General features: G+C 41.0%; 1 protein-coding gene across 7 annotated transcripts in view; it reads left to right on the plus strand.

Moving 5' to 3' along the window:
* The window catches only part of Megf10 (multiple EGF like domains 10), a 323,793-nt gene that overhangs the window by 161,768 nt on the left and 145,521 nt on the right, over positions 1-16,504 (plus strand). Inside the window, exon 1 of one of the 7 annotated variants that reach the window (XM_033766477.1) lies at positions 2,826-2,854. The exons of the other annotated variants lie outside the window; for them this stretch is intronic. The gene's annotated coding sequence lies outside the window, so the exon portion shown is untranslated. Of the gene's footprint in view, positions 1-2,825; positions 2,855-16,504 lie in introns of those variants that run through there. 7 annotated transcript variants of the gene reach the window in all.

The following is a 16,504-nucleotide window of genomic DNA, read 5'->3' on the forward strand; positions in this document are numbered from 1 at the left end:
AGAGAGAGAGAGAGAGAGAGAGAGAGAGAGAGATGGAGAGAGAGAGGGAGAGAGAGAGAGAGAGAGACTGTTGTACTTCCAAGCTAGAGTCAGGAAAAAGCAAACTGACAATAGCAAACACCTCCCTTGCCTTTCTTTCCAGGCAGTATATAAATGATGCTTTGTAGTTTTGTTGGTACAGTCTCCAGGGACTGTTCCGAAGGCTTCTCTACAACCAAGCACTGTGGAGGGACTTGATTTTATGACCATGATCAGCTGTAAACTGTAAATTTACCTTCTAGACCCATTATTACCTCCCAGTGGGATTGCCTTTGGTTGAGGATGTTGTGTTGTTATAAAGTCCACCACCTTCTGAAAGTGATCACTTAAGAAAGCTTTTGGAATTTCAAGCTTGTGCCTATGTGTAGCCCTCTCCCACAAGGGCAGGCCTTTCGCCTTTCTGGATTTTCCAGGCATGACAGGCAGAGATAGTAACTCTCTGTCCACGAAGGATTTCTAATAGCTTGACCTGTGGAGTGTCTTTCCTAGCTGGAGAATTTGGAAGAGGAGTTTGCATTTCCTGGTCGAGTTGTGGTGTTTGCAAAACTGAGACCATGCAGTTGGGGCCAGGGTGGTGTATGGATTCATTCACTGGCACTAAGGGAGATGATGCTGTTTTTGTGGGTTAGGGGCTGCTGACCAGGCCCTTCTTGTTTCCTTAATGGTAAATATGTCCCTGTTGAAAAGGATGGCGATTCGGTCTTGACACACAGTCTTTCAGAATGATTGTTAGTGCATGAAGCAAGGGCTGTGGAACCTGGGTGAGCGTTTTCACTGAGTCCTCAGCACCAATTCTTTAAGATATAAGCAGCTTCTGGGTCTCTGACTAGGTGTTAGATCCATCACGAGCAACGGCCCAGGCAGAACAAAACCCCAAGAGTAAGTAGCATGAAGCTCTGTAGGGCTTCATGTACAGAGCATTCTCTTAGATGTACGAGGTGACTGGGCCTCACTGCTGGCTCTGGACATTGGGCCCGAGAAGAAAAGGCCGTTTTCAGTGACCACACCGTCCATTGATTTGGGCCCAGCAGTTGTTGGCAGCAGAGCAGCCAGGAGAGCAAAAATACCTGCAGACCCTCAGCTCTGTGCCTTAGGCTCATTGGCGAAGGCCCAGAGGCACCTGTGGAGGGAAGGCCAGGTGAAACAAAGTTAAGTAAGCACAGGTTCACTTTCAGATGTTTCGCTCTAAGTTCTATCTTAAATGCACTTCATGCTGAACTGTGCGAGGTGATGAAATCATTCATGAGCATAGCTCCCTACTTTAGAATTGCACCAATTGAGGTAATGTTTCCTTTTTCTAACACTGGTGCAAAGAAAAACATCAACTATGCTGCAGCTCTCAAGGCTGATGTCACTAATCCATTAAATTGTTTTGTTTTGGTGTGGCCTTTAAACAGGAAAATGGTTTCAGTCTGAGGGAAGCATACATTACCCTAGAGTTTAGTTGCATCACCCAGGGTAGTGGAAAGAGCATACTCAATGTCCAAAGAGCTACCTTGAGTTCTAGTTCTGCCCCTTATATACCTAAGGAAGTTCTGCTGGGCTTCACTTTAAGGCCATCTCCAGCTCCATGAACTTGACTAGGGAGCCCCTGGGGCCTTGTAGGGGTGCAGGTGAGGGGCAGTGGGAATGGGGCCCATGAGGGCTCCCTGCAGGCTGTACCTAGAGTAGAGCCCAGCCTTGCCTGACTGGGCCATCATGCCTGGCCACAGACCTGATTCCACCTCAAAGAGCCACTATTACTACCGGTTCTGTGCTTTGCAGAAGCTGGGCTGAGTTACGGGGAAACCGTTTCCTTTGTTGGCCTCACATTTAGGGCATAGTCAAAATATCTCTGAGGAACCCTTTCCTGTTAAGTAGACCTTTCACTTAGTCTCGAAGCTGAGCTGACTTCAGACCAAACCCAAATCTTCTGTCCATGATGGGAATGCTATCTTTCATTTCACTATAATGGACCTTGGGGATAGATAATGTATAAAAATGAATTCTTTTTAAGACTTAAACATATTCTTTTTCTTTTAGAAAGATAAATTGTTGGCTTTTAAACATTTTTAAAAACCCTGAAAAGTGGGTGCCAGGTGGAGTGTGAGGCCTTGGTTCTGAGGTATGGTGTCTAAACCTCGGACCTGCCCCACTTGCGAGGAGAGACCCAGGACTCTAATCCGTGCCACATGTCATGACCTGAGCAGACCCTGCAGGAAAACAGAAGTCTTACTGTCTTCATGGAGCAGTTGCTCGAATCCCTTGTACAGCTGTGGCCTGCTTTGTTGGAAACTGCAGCCTGACTTGATCCTATAAGCTCTTTTCTTCCAATAGGTATTATAAATAACAACTGGTCTGGTGGTCTGAGGGAGTATGGGACCTGCCGGCCACGCCTGGGGTCTGCATTCTACACCCAAAATGCAGCCTTTTTTGTTAACTCTAACTTCATCAGTAAATTAGGGAAGAGCAAAAACACGAAAACTGAAAGCAAAGTTACTTTGTTTTCATTCAGAAAATCCAAACTGAAAAACTGAAAATGAAAATTGAAGAATACAAGTTGCTCAGAATCCTTAGAGCTTTTCTGAGAAAATAAGGAGCATAATAGGTCCAGATTCCTAAGATCTTCCAAGTTCCCCAATCAAGTCAGAATGTGAGTTCGGGCAGCCAGTAGCAGAAAGCTGGAATTCTGACCAGGCGCCATGGCTTGGAAACATCTGATGCCCTTCTGGTGTTTGTTAGCTAAACATTAAGAGGAAGCTAAATGGCCCTTCTGGTTTCTGTGTCTGGGTTCTAGAGAGCTTGCCATCTGACAGAACGCTCTAGGAGCAGAGAGGTAAGACTCTGAGAGGAGAGAGCCGGGGACTAGGTGATCTAGGTGTTATATTTTTCTTCCTCCACTGTCAGGTTGTAGCAAATGGATCACACCAGTCCCTGTGTGATTTGTGTGATCCATGGAAGGTGAATGTCTGTCTTCACAGTGCAGATGCAGAGTGAAAAGAATTTAAAAGGCGTCCCCAACTTATTCCTTTCAACTCGGCTTGCTTTCAGATTTATATATTCTCTCTCTCTCTCTCTCTCTCTCTCCCCCTCTCTCCCTCCCTTCCTTCCTTGATCTGTTTAGTATTAGGCTGATTTTAATACTTTCAGGCTTTTTTCTTAAAAAGTGTATGGTTCTGCAGCATTTTAAGAACGTTCACTTTTTTATGCAGCTATCCCTACCATCTACCTCCAAAACTTTTTTCATGATCCCAAATTGAAACTCTGTATTCATTACATAGTATTAAATCTTCCCCTCCCCCCTCACAAGCTCCAGGCAACCATTCTGTTTTCTTTCTCTATGAATTTGACTGCTTTCGGTACCATTCAAGTGGAATCTTGTAGTGTCTGATCTTTGGTGACTGATAATTATTTGAGTACCTCAAAGTTCATCCCTGTCATAGCCTGTCCAGAGTCCCCTTCATTTTTAAGGATGACTATTATTCCATTGTATACCCACACTACATTTTGCTTATCCATTTATCCATTAGTGTATTGTGTGTTATTTTTACCCTTTGAATCTTGTGACTAATGAGTCTGTGAACATTTGTGTACAAATATTTGTTCAAATCTCTCCTTTTAATTCTTTCAGGGTATTTACTACACTCTGTGATAATTCCGTGGTTTTGTTGTTTCTGTTGTTTTGGCGTTTGTGAGGAATTATCTCCTTGCTTTCCATGGTCACCACTCTATTTTATATTCTCACCAATAATGCACAAAGGTTCTAATTTCTCCACATCCTTATGAACACTTATGATTTTCTATTTTTTCCTTGGGGTGGAGGTGGGGGTAGGTGTCCTAATGGGTATGAATTGACGACTCATTATGGTTTGAGTAATTCTTCCTTGACAGTGGTATTGAGCATCTTTTCATGTACATATTGGTCTTTGGTATATCTTTTTAAAAGAAACATCTACATCAAATAGATACATTTATATCAAATATATATTGAAATGCAAGAACAATTTCTTTCTGACTGTGATGTACATTATGTGCATTTTTTCAGCTTTTTTGAGGTATAATTGACGAATAAAATGGAATGCATTTAAACTGTACAACATGATGATTTTATGCGTTTACATTGTGAAGTGGCGGTCAGAATGAGATTAATCAGCATATCCCTCAACTCACATGGCTGCTTTTAAAGAATGTTTGGTAAGACTGCTTAAGATTTACTCCCTTAGCAAACTTCAAGTGTATGATACATTGTGATAACCACAGTTGCTGCTCAGCACCTTAAGTCTTCAGAATTTACTCTTTGACCAACACCTTTGACCAAAATCTCTCCATTCCCTGCCCTCTGCCCCGGTAGCTGCCCTATGAGCAGCAACACTGCACCGAATCACTGCAAAGGAGAGAAGTAAAAAGATTGACACTTGGTTTTTAAGTTTTCTGCCTTTTCTTTAAAAAAATATAGTGAAGAAATGAAACGGTGTGCAGAGGAAATATTAGATAATAATCTTTTGTGTAATCCTTCCCAACAAACTAATAATGTGCACTGGCACTAAAAGTCCTATAATAAATTCTTAATATTGTCTATCCAAGTCATTTGCCATTTTTGACTAGGTTGTTTATTTTGCTGGGTTATGAGTGCTTCTTTTTGTATTCTGGATACTGACTCTGCCTCAGATACGTGATTTACAAGTATTTCCCATATACTATGGGTTGTCTGTACAGTCATCTTTACATTCTGTTGATAGCATCAGTTGATGCACAGAAATTTTGAATTTTGATGAGGTCCAATTTGTTTTTTTCTTTCATTGCTGCCTGTACTTTTGCCACCATGTCCAAGGAATTATTGACAAATTATGTTTAAATATTTTAAAAGAATAGTTCCTTCCTCTGTAGCACTACAAGGACCATTGTAAAAATTCTTCTGAGGGCATCTTGCGTTGAGATGTCTCTTTTGCACTTGTGTGGGGAATGAGCTTTATGTTATTTCAGAACTGGTTGATTTCTGTTTCGCTGTGCTCTTGTGTCCTCTTCCGCTCTTCACAGGGGATCCCAAAGGCCCGTTTATAGATAAAGAGGAAAGGGAGATGAAGAGGGAAAGGCTTCGTCTGAGTATATCCTCAATCATTCTTATTGTAGTGGCCGAGGTTTCCAAAGTCTGGCGAATTTGGGGAGCTGTGACCTGCAGAAGGCATGCCATCCTGACCTGGAGTGCCATCTGTCTGAGAGGGCTGCGGCCTGTTTCCTAAAGCCTCCCTTTTCCTTCAGTCTGGAAAGTCTGAGGCGGCTGACCCTTGGGCCAGATCGCAGGTCCTCACCTCCCAAGCAGAAAGGGCTTGTTCATATCTGTTTTGTCACAAAGTGTAACCCCTTTTGGAAATGCCTATGTCTTTTCAGAAACACTATACTACTTTTATTTTTATTAAGCATTGGGAAGGCCCTCCTAATTACAAAACCCCTTCCCTACTTGCACATTTCTCCTGCTTCACTCAGCATTATTGATGACCTCCTGCTCACACAATCTCCACGAGTAGCTGCCACACGTTCGAAATGCTGTAGGTGTTGTTCTGGATAAAAAAGAAAAAAAAGTGGGCAGCGCAACGTAAATGTGTACAGTCTCAGGTGGGGGAGAAATTAAATGCAGAGAGTTCTTCAAGGACATTCTTCACACCTGATTGCTTGTAAAGAATGTACTTAAGCAGCGTGTATGTTTTAGCCTTTCTCCTTGCTTATGTCGCACGGTGTTTTTCTGAGCTGTGGGACTGCTGCTTGCTCTAGACATCCAGGGTTGAGTTGGGCGAGTATTTGTTTCTCCACCCAGCACGTGTGCAGATGGGAGGTTGTTTGCTGTGGCTTTTATGCTTTGCTTCTGGCCTGAAGAGTGGCTTTGAGTGCTAGTAATTGTCCCCATGCTGCTGCTTGCACAGGGACTTGATTTTGGGTTGCAGAGAGCCGTGGGTGTTCTGATTTCTACACTCTTACAGTGTTGAATGATGGCACATTATACACAGGGAGCCCTTTGAAGGTGGACTGCAGACACATTAGTAAATCTTCCACTTGCCTGCGTGAGGGTGAGGGACGATGGCCATGTTTCACTAATAGGAAAGCAACATTTAGATTCCTGACATCTCGTGTGGTTGTTGGTATTCAGAAATAATTGTCTTTGTTCACAGAGCCTAAGGGATTAGGTGTTCAGAGGAACCAGTTCTTGGTGTTGCATATACTTTTAAAAGTCATGCTTTCCTCAGCACCTAGAAAATGCATTTAATCTATAGCGTCTGTCTTAACTCCTGCCCCCGCGACCACTCTTCGCTCTTCTCTTCTGATGCGCTTCTTTACCCTGGGCTACAGGGACGTATGGGTGAGCCTGAGAGGAGGAGAGAAGTCCGAGAGGAGCAGAAGTCAGAGCAAGCAACCTAGGCCCTGCTTCCACCCTAGCCAGTACCAGGAGAAAGTGTCTTCAGCTGGCAGGGGCTGCGGGCACCAGGCTTGCTTGTTTTCCGTGGAAATCCTGGATGTAACAGAGACTAATGCCATTCAGGCGGGGAACGGAGAGCTGCTCGGATGGGGAGGCTTTCTGGCACAGTGTCTAACATACACTCCAGTCAATCATGGTAAAGTGCTGGTAACAGATGTGGTGATTCAGCCTGAAGAACTCTGTCTCTGTGTTTTCATTTTTGTTGCAGAGAATAACCAAGTGCCTCATTAAATCTCCAATCACACCGATGTTTGAACTGGGTGTAGCCAGTGTTGTCAGAAATCATGTGTGTGCAAGGGCTGCCTTCTGAAGTCCTCATCAGTCCCAGATGCCACTGCAGGAGACCTAAGTCTTTCTGTTTGGGACAGTTATGACCTTTCTTGGCTTTGCTCTCTGATGCCAAGTCATATGCTGATTCCTGGACACAGCCAGATTCCTGTAAGAACCTTGGCTAGAAATAATTTTACCTTTTTTGCACTTATATGAAGAGAAAATTCTCCCTGACTCTCCTACATTCAAGTTAGATCGCTTATAGCAAGAAATTACCTTTGGCTTTAAATCTTAGGGAAGTTTTGGGGTAATCTGAAACCACAGTAAATGACCATATTTTAATAAGAGAAATTTTCTTGGAAAAATTAATTACATCTGAAGAAATCTCTGTGTGTAGCTATTTCTGACACAAACATCTTTACTAAGTTTGTTTTCTTTTATTGTCTAAACGGTAAATACAAGCCTGGCTCATCATTAAAGGAAACTAATAGTTTAGTGAGTTGGGACAGGCAGAAACGTTGCCTTGTACTCTTCCTGGATGGCTTAAGAGCTGGTTTTACGTGACGAGGGGGCTTTCAGGAAAGAGCTGAACGCTCTGTTCATTTCTGGCAGGGCTCTGTGTGGTTCTATTGGGCAGTGTAAGTTTGGAAGGCACATTTGTATCATTGAAATGATTTGTTTGTTTCTAATCCAGTGTGGTCGTGCATCCATTTTGTAAAATTGTTGATTTATTACCTTGTTTCCAGATGCACATTTTGAGTTTTCAAGATATGTCCAAGATAATTACTGGTTGACTAGATTCTTAATTTTATCTCTCTGAACATGGCTCATGAAATAGGTAAATCAGAGCAGAACTAACATTTATTTCAGGGCCGGGCATTTAGCTCAGTGGTTCCACCACCTGCGTTTTAACATTTATTTCAGGGCCGGGCATTTAGCTCAGTGGTTCCACCACCTGCCTTGCAAGTGCAAGGACCTGAGTTCGATCCCTGGTACAAAAAAAAAAAAAAAAGATTTAATTTCAATAGTTGTATTAATGAAGCATAAACATCCTGAAGAAGTAAACTATATTTTACACTTGTACACACACATACACATGTACATATAAGGGCAGTACTAACCTTAATAACCCTTCATATTTGTTTACTCATATGAAACCTAATATTTATAGTTTAGTTTTTACCACTTTTGTTCATTGAGACATTTTCCTTCATTGCTATCAAACATGCTTCTTGCTAAATGTAAAATCAGCAATGTGCAGACTCAGATTTTGGTACAATGACATCCGTTTTAAGAAATTATTTCTATATACAGCTTGAATCTAAAAATAAAAATTCTTAGGTACGATAGTCAAGACCTAGGGTTCAGGCCAGAATTCTGTCTTCAGAATTACTCCGTTTCCAGAAGAGCAAAACTTTTCTTCAAATAAAATCCAGAATGGTGTCCTTATGTTTTTTCTAAGGATAGCAAGATCTTCTATGTTGACAGAGCTTACGTTTAGCTCCAGTTCCATTGCTGGAGAGAGTAAATTTTTAGGTTCGCTTTAAGATAAATTGGACATTTGGCCAAGCAAGAGTGACTCTGGCCTCAAGCGCCACCTCCTGGTGGAATTTATCATGTCGTGGATTACTCTCCAAAGTTACCGGGGCTCCCAGCTGGGCATCTGTTTTTATTATGAATACCCTCACAGTTATTTATTCCTCTTTACACTCCTCTGGATTTGTGTTAACTGTGTGTGACTCACAGGGTACGACCCTCGGCTGCCCTCAACCTTTCAGCTTATTGCCCAGTAGGATGACGATGCTTCATGACCTCATAGCCCCTAGTCGCGATCTAATTCCTCAACCATTTATTGAACATCCGTTAAAGCCTTACAGATAGAGAGAGAAGGCAAGACCAGGGAAGAGTGAAGCAGGAGATGAGGTACAGTCATGCCACTTATTTTCAAGGATCTTAGGGTGTAGTTGAGGAGGTGGGGTGGGTCAAAAATGACCACTAACCCAATACATACATGGATCAGACGAAAGATATGGAGAGTTTATTCCAGTGGAGACTTTTAGGTCATTTCTAGTAAAAAGGCCTGGAAATACTTTTACTTTTGCCTTGGACACATTAGTAAGCAGACAGGAATGAAACACTGCATTATTGCAAAGAGAGAAATAAGTCTACAGGAAGCTTATAATTTGATTTTCAAACAGTTAGGCAAGCTTACATGTGACCTGAGGGAATCATAGAAATGAACCATAGACTTTATCAGATTAACAGGGTTGGAAAAATATATTCCAGGCAGGAAACTATTTCCATCCTCCATAGAGTCTTCGATTGAGGCAGTCTTTGTGTATATTAATCCATTTGATTTTATTTTCCCCTTTTAAATTAAATGACCAGGAAGTTTAAAACCTTGAACAAATGACAGTAATATAGTTTATGTGGCCAGCTTCATGAGAAGGAAGTGAATGCACTCAGTGTGATGGAGCCACACATGTAGTTACTTGTAGTTTCCAGTATGCGCAGTAAAGTGGAGGTGTTGCTGTGAGAAATCTTGAAATTAAATATGTATATATATATATATATATGTATATGTATATATATCTGTATGAGTCAAGGAAGAGAATTTATAATAAAGGCAAAAGGATGTGACATTTAATAAGGACAAGAGTGAAAGAGAGTAGGGAAATGTCAGGGTCACAAAGCCTGTGGCCCTGCTGAGTTCGGAATTCAGTTTTAGTTCAGATGCCTTTAGTTTCCTTTGTTCAGTTGTTAAAAAGTTACCAGAATTTGCCTAAAAATAAGTTTTTCCCCTATGAAAACTAGTGATGTGGGTGCTAATGTTACAACTTTTTCTGTTTTGTTAATATCAAACTCGGAGTGCACTTATGTCCACTTTTGCATACTTGTCTCATCTGGGTTAGTACAATTACTTATATATATTTGGGGCCTATGAAAATATTATTTTATTGTGACAATGTGACATTCAGCCAAGACCATAATTCTCAAAATTAGGCCTTATCAATATACTTCGTTGCTTTTCCTTTCTGTCTATATCTCTAGCATAGGTTCTTGATTACTTGCTAGTAAAAATCTGCCCTTTTTCTAAATTAGATTTACATAATACGTCATAAACACACCGAAGCAAACAGACCAGTACTTCTGGACTGCAGCAATCTGTTAATTCTTGAGGCTTTCATCTAGGGTGTCCCTGGACATTGTTTTCCCGGTCCCTGTACCAGCCCACTCTGGCAGGACCGGAGTTAGGCTCGCTAGCAATGGAGAGGCAGCATTTCCAAAAAGTTCTTAGCATAGCAAAAGGCTGCCACTGAGAAATGGGCCCCATTGCCCACCTCTGCATTTTGCCTTTGTTATTTCTCGCAGGAAAATATTTCCATTTCCTCATTCTGAGCCCCTCCTGGATGTCCCCTTAGCCACTCCCACGTGTGTGTGTGCGGTCGCTTCATCTTGCTCACAACTCAGACAAATGCCAGGGCTCCAAGACTAGCGAATATCTGTAGCCATGTCTTCCCAAGTCTCTTACTGAGGATAAAAGAATTCCAGTGAAAGAAAGGATTAGGCTTTCAAAGAAGTTTACAGTATGATTTAGTAGTAATTAAGCTCTTGGAAGTGCCTGCTTCTCCTCAGAGACTACATATAGTTTTCTCTCAATAAAAACAAGTATTTTTTCGAGTAAAGCTTTCATTGTTTTTTAGGTTTATAGCCAGCTAGTATTGCAATTATATTATTTCAACTTCAAGATTTTCTATGGCAGTTGTACGGTGTAGCCACTAATTAGGATAATCTTTGCCTTTCATTTTACATTGGGGAAAGCTTTCGGACCCAGGAAAACGGATTTACATATTCTGAGCTTTGTTTTTCCTGTGGGTCATTCATTCCCCTCATTTACTCATTCATTCACGCAGTTAATTGGTATCCTGAGGTATTCCTGGATCCTCCTCATGTAGCGGGAACGCAGAGGCGAGCAGTTTACCATTCTGATATGAAGGAGTTCACTGGTTAGTGACACAATGAGCACAAAACAGGCAAATCAAGCAGCGTGTGTCAGCGCTCTGAAAATGCACACATCATGTCCTGTCAGTTTGCCCTACGGTGTTACATGAGCAAAGAAGAGGGATGTGGTGTCCGCCTGGGAGCTGCGCTAAGAGGAGGGAGGGACATTTGAGCTTTGAAGAATGAGTGTGAATCAAGTTGACCAGAGAGTGAAGTACATTCCAAGCAGAAGCAACGGCATGCAGAGATACAAGCGTGACCTGTGATATTTGGGGGATATTTAAGACCTGAGGATTGTTCACGTGGTAGCCTTACATGAGCTTTTGCTAAGTGAGGAGGTGGACTTAGATCATCTTTAGTCTCAAAGATGAGTTTGAACTTGACCTCAAAGTCTAGCTCTCAAAAGCTTTTTTTTTTGAGACAGGGTCTCACTTATGTAGTGAGACTAACCTGGAATTTACTGTGTAGCCCAGGCTGGTCTCAAACTCACAGTGATCCTCCTGTCTCAGCCTCCCGAGTGCTGCGATTATAGGTGTGCACCACCACACCAGGCTTCAAAAACTTTCTTTTTTAAACCAGACTATACTGCTCTGATTTATCCTCTTGGAAGCACTGGGTTTTGGAAGTTGATGGATAAAAAGGATGAATTGATTAAACAGAAAAAACTAGCCAAAGTTGTATTTTTAGGCACTGGTTTTAAAACCTCGATATCAGTAAAGTGATCAGTGAATGGGATCAGAGACCCCAGAGAACTCTTGTCCCTTTCCTCACCTGGGGACACAGCCAAAAGGCATTATCCACAAGCCAGGACACAGGCCCTCACCAGACATGAGTGTGCCAGCATCCTCATCTTAGACTTCCCAGTTTCTAGATTTCTCAAAAATATCTTTCTGTTGTCCTTAAGCCACCCCATTTATGGGCTGGGATAGCTGCTTAATCTTCACAATAAGTTAAACGAAGGCATAAAAACTTAGTTACTTTTTCAGAAATAGCCAAAAGGAGGTCATTCCCTCATTCCTTTTTGGGGGCGGGTACCAGAAATCAAACTTGGGACCTTATGCTTGCGAGGCAGGCGGTGGCACCACTGAGCTAAATCCCTGGCCCATTCCCTCATTCCTGATAGAAGTTTTTGCTTAAATATGAAATTGGTCTCAAAATAAAAAAGTTAAAAGGTAGAGGTCCTGGTTCAGTCTGGGTTCAGCTATTCCTCAGCACCACACACACACACACACACACACACACACACACACACACACACACACACACACACACACACAAAAGCGATGCAGTGTCAGCCATACATAGAACTTTGGAAAACAGTTACAATTGCTGAATGATAATATTTTTAAAAGTTGTAAAGTCATCCTTGAATATACAATGCTCACAACAGGTGAAGTGGGAGATAAGAATTCCCCAACAACTTTGCCATTGGAAAGTTGACTTGAGCATGACAAATAGAACCATAATAAATAATTGTGATAAATAGATCAAGCGTAATTAGCTGAGAGTGATGGAGGAGATACAAGAATGCCAGTAAGCCTGTGAAAATTGTAATACTATGTCCAATTTCAAACAAACAAACAGTCCTCTCCATAAAATGAAAATGAGAAGTATTTTAAGGTTTATAGGAGTGCATGTCTACATTACAGTATATTTAAAAATGTTAACTCCTAAAAATCTGTGACTTTAAATACACATTTGACAAACTTTTATTTGTCCAATTCACTAACTTTAAATCTTGTTCAAAACCTTTCCTTAGTTTTTATTTTATTAAATGTTTTGTTCAACTCCACATCCTTGACTCTCCTCCATGCTTTTGTCCTTTAGATTCATTTGTTCGTTTGTTTTCTGCAACCCATGCCATCCTAGGTACCGAGGGTACTACAGAGAGCCACAGTGCCGTCATTGCTCTGGGGCTGTCGGGAAGTGTCTGCTTCCGGATCTTCAACTCTTTCACAGGACTGTTAGCAAACCTGCTTCCAGACCTGTGTCATATTGGACCCTTTGATCATAAATTAAGTAAATATAATTCACTCTCAGCTCCTTATCTTAGGAATGGAACTGAGCACTCATGAGTTGCCTTAAATCTCAGCTGTTCCACTTCTGTAAGCATACTAGGCCCTTTGATTTTTGTCTGTGTATCTACGAAGAGTGGCATCAACCACAGAAAAATTTAATGTCTTTATTATCTCTGTGTGTAGCAATTCTTATTATTGGGCAAGACAAACTGATAGCATCTTAAATATTGGCTTAATGTCACCCTAGGGAGAAGCTGGTCAAAAATGGGTTTATAGCCTTGTGCACAAAAGAATTTCTTTAGAACACAGCATCATATCTGTAAAATTAGAGTACTGGACCACCTTCCTGTCTTCACACAAAATCAATGAATCATAGACATTCAAGAAGTTAATAAGAAAGGTAAAGGGGGGATATAACTCTTGTTGTAAGTTTGCTTTCCATGAAGACTCCTTTCCGGGTTGATCTTTCTGAAAGAAAAATAAAGCAGAGAGGGATTTAGCAGCCTGCCAGAGATCAGCTCTGTCATGGCCAGACCAGGACTTACTCCATTACTGTACCATTTGCCCCCATTCTTCCAGATTGTGGATGTCACTACAAATGGCAAAGGACAAATCTGGAGTCATAGGGCAGTCAGAAAAGAAAGAATTATAGATAACGGAAATGAAGGATAATGGCTTTTAATTTTCCTATCAGTATGATATTTTGTTCTCCAACTCTTACCCAGGGTCAGTCAGGGTCATTTCTTGGATGAATAAAGGATCTGTCTAGATACCACAGGAAGTGGTGTTGCTAATTCAGCATATTGCACATTGTCCAGTAAAACAGAGCCCGTTTTGAGAGCCATAAAGTTGGGATTTGGATTGTAGTTCTTTATATTTGCATATATATGTGCTCGGTGAGGAAGTGGAGGTGAGAGAGGAAACCGCTCAAGTGTTTTCTCCTGAATGTCCTGACCGAGTGCAGCTTTGAATAATTATATTCTTTTGCTTGCTTGTACCTTCTCCACAGTTTCCTTATGTATTGTCTCAAACCTTCAAAACTTTGACCATGGGGTCTTAAAACCATAAGGATAAAAGTGGGTTTTGTTTTGTTTTTTGTAATGCCCTCTGCAAGGGACACTTGTGGTTACTCCACATCCTGTTCTAGATTAGTGGTTCAGAACTGCATCCACTCTGAAAGAGGGCAGCTGAGTCATCCGAGACATCTGTAGAGCAGAAATGTGGAAGTAATTTGTGTACTTTCTAATTCACATTCTCAGTGTTGACCAGTAAGTAGCTTTAGTCACTAGGAGAATTTTACTTTTAATGAATTTGCATTTCAGGAAGCATTTGTTGGTATAATACACGGATAAACTATTGTTTTAGAAAGATAATGAGGCTTTCACCTGGTCGAGAGGTGATCTGATGGAAGTTGATGAACCTGAATTCTGGCTACTGGTGTTGGACCACTCACAAACTAACTCTGTAATCATGATTAATCATCTTAATTTGGGGCTTCAATTATTTCATCCATAAAATGACAGTCATTAAGGTGCTCAACGCGGAATTCCTGTCCTACTGTTTCTTTGCACAAAAACTCCATAAAAACTAGGATATATGTGGTGATTGGGGAACTTTCAGGAGCCAAATGAATATTAAAAGCCTAAGTAATATAACTGCTAGAAGAATGCCCTGTGTGTGTGCCCCTGTCTGTCTTATAGGACCTGGATACGTCAATTGTCAGAAAGATTTTCTAAAATCTAGCTTCTACAGACATTCTTTTCCTCTTCCAAAAAGTCTTTGTTCCCCTGCGGGGCTTTCTTCCCTACGAGATTATCTTTGAGGAAAGGGAGACTTGACTTGGATTGCTGGGAATCTCAGGTCCAGAGCTAGGCAAGCAGGTGACATGTAGGTATCCCTTGCCAAGCCAGTGGTGGGGGCAGAAGACCTATTGTCACCCTTCAGACATCACTGTGTGTTCTGTCGGGAAGGGTGTTCGTACTCACTCTTGGGCTTCCTGTCATTGACTCTGTCTTCCCTGCACTGTGCGCAGGAGACACAAGATTCTGGTGACACTCAGTGCCCTACTGCACATCAAAGAATTATATTTGCTACTCTTCCTATTATACTTTGATTTTTTTTCAAAGTAAATTGTCTTCTTTTGCGATTAGAGTTTGTTGCTGTTGTTGCTCATATTGAGTCAGAGGACTGGCCATCCTCTGTGACTTTTCAACAAGCAGCAATTTTGGTTGAAGATAGAAAAAATAAAGCCATAAGTACTTTTCCCCCTCGGTTGATCAAGTTCCGTTTTCAAGTCCATTTTCCTTAAACCTGTCTACTCTCGGAGCACCTGAGATTTCAGGAAGGTTTGGGTTCGACTTGAGGAAGTGTTAAACCGCACTGTCCGTCGTCACTCCTGATCTGGCTCCAAACTTCCTCTTTCACTCATTTACTTTCCTACTTGGCATTCCAATTAATCCTATTTGCTTTCTGTCTGAGAAGTTGCTTTCTTCTCCCTTTGCTCCTGGTTCCTGTTTGTAATCTCCGGTGCTTCCTGTACTCACCAGTCTGAAATAATTTCTAAACTTTCATACTTACGTGGTTTTGGCCTTGCTCGTATTTTACGTTGCCTCCTCATTGCCATCCACATGACCCTACTGTTATGTGAGGTTGTAAAGATGACCTTTACTGATGTTTGCCGACTGAAATAAAAACGTTTATTCATTGGCAAAGACTTTGAAAACTTTCCGTATGAAAAAAATCGTCAAAAGAGTTATGTTATTAGAACAGTTGACGACATTTGAATTAGGTCTATAGATTAGATGGTATCATTGCATCAAAGCTTAATTTCCATATCGAGGTTACATTATTATATATGCCAGTGTCCTTATTCTTAGGAAATGCACACTGAAATATTTGGACATAAAGGGGCATGACGTGTACAAAGTACTCTCAAATTGTTGGAAATATCTTTGTATATTGCACATAAATATGTATGGATGTATATTCTTTGTTTTTGTAAGTCTCAAGTAAACCTGGAATTATTTCAAAATGAAAAGTTAAAAAATAAATTAAGAATTTTAAAGCTGATGCAAAAAATAGTACACATTTGCATTGTTCGTTTTTTGTTCTTGAGATTTTGGAGTTCTTTATTCATCCTGGATGTTAACCTCTTAGCAGATGTGTAGTATGCAAATCTTTTCTCCCATTCTGCAGGCTGTGTCTACATTCTGCTGATTTTCCTTTGCTGTGAAGATTGAGGTAATCTCATTTGTCTAATTTTGCTTTTCTCTCCATTCTTTTCGGGTCTTGCTCAAAAAAATCTTTACTCATTCTAATGTCCTCATGAATTTCCTCTGTATTCTTCTAGAAGTTTCATAATTTCAGGTTTTACATTTAAGTCTTTATTTTAGTCTTTTTTTTGTTTTTTGTGACTGAGGAGAGAAAGGATATAGCTGCATTCTTCTGCATGTGGATAGCCCATTTTTCCAGCACCATTTGTTGAAAAGATTGTTCTTTCTCCAGTGTGTGTTCTTAGCCGTTTTGTCAAAAGCCAGTTGGTTGTAGATGTGTGGATTTATTACTGGGCTCTCTATTTTGTTCCATTGGTCTGTGCACCTTTTTTTGTGTAGTACCAAGCACAAGGTCTCCTGCTTTGTTCTTTTTGTTCAAGATAATCTTTGGCTATTTTTTTGTCATTTCATATAAATTTTAGAATATTTTGTTGTTCTGTGAAGAATGCCATTGG

The sequence above is a fragment of the Fukomys damarensis genome, unplaced genomic scaffold (genome assembly GCF_012274545.1).
Source record: "Fukomys damarensis isolate Sample0158 unplaced genomic scaffold, DMR_v1.0_HiC HiC_scaffold_3, whole genome shotgun sequence".
NCBI classification, from domain to species: domain Eukaryota; kingdom Metazoa; phylum Chordata; class Mammalia; order Rodentia; family Bathyergidae; genus Fukomys; species Fukomys damarensis.